Raw genomic sequence first — 1058 nt, 5'->3', positions numbered from 1 at the left:
GCTGCTTTTTATCGATATGAGAACATAGATAGTCTGTTGTTAGTTGCTCTATATCGATACGGGAACATAGATAGCCTGTTGTTAGATGCTATTTATCAAGTCGAGAACATAGATAGTCTGTTGTTAGTTGCTATTTATCAAGTCGAAAACATAGATAGTCTGTTGTTAGAACATAGATAGCAGTAGTATATGAGCTTATAAATTGGTCGCATTTCATTTCATGGGGAAAATGCAACCAATATATAAGCTCCCAAAAAGACCTAATATCCCTACATTTCATAAATTCTTACACTTAAAGACCTAAACTCCTTGTAAATTATTACACCCTATTCTCCCTACATTTCATACACTAAAAACACCTTCAATCAATTTCCTACATTCCATCAAAAAAGAGAGTATATGAGCTTATAGATTGGTCGCATAGGGAATTCCCCATTCCATTTCATTTCATGGGCTCAATCTATAAGCTCCCAAAAAAGACATAAATTCCCTACATTTCATAAATTCTTACATTAAAAAACACCTTCAATCAATTTCCTATATTCCATCAAAAAAAGCATATTAAAATAATGTAGAAGGGAGAAAAAACAATTAAAAACCTTAAAAATGGCAAAAAAATACTAGATCCAATCTTTAGATTATACTATCCAATTCGTTATTCATTTAACAAGAAAAAAGAGGATTATATTATCATCTCACCAACTGTTGGTTCTAAATCCCAATTGAATGATGGTGGTAGATTTACCTTCGAAATAAATTCATTATCGAATTGGTTGCTTCTTTCCGATGCTTATTTCAGATGCGATTTCAAAATAAAAGATGGAACTCCCAATGAAAATCGTGTTCCACAAACAAATACAACGTTAGAAAACAATTTCTTTTCATCTTTATTTAGCGAGATGGTTTTGGAAGCTGGTTCAAATCCGATAGAAACAATCAAACATCCTGGGGAATTCGACACAATGTTGAAAACAGTTTTATATCCTAAAGATTTTGATTCAGTTTCAGGCTGGATACCCGATGTTGGCGATGGAAGTATTTTAAGGGAACCGGTAAGA

The sequence above is a fragment of the Lottia gigantea genome (genome assembly GCF_000327385.1).
Source record: "Lottia gigantea unplaced genomic scaffold LOTGIsca_266, whole genome shotgun sequence".
Taxonomy (NCBI): Eukaryota; Metazoa; Mollusca; class Gastropoda; family Lottiidae; genus Lottia; species Lottia gigantea.
This window is presented reverse-complemented; position numbering follows the sequence as displayed.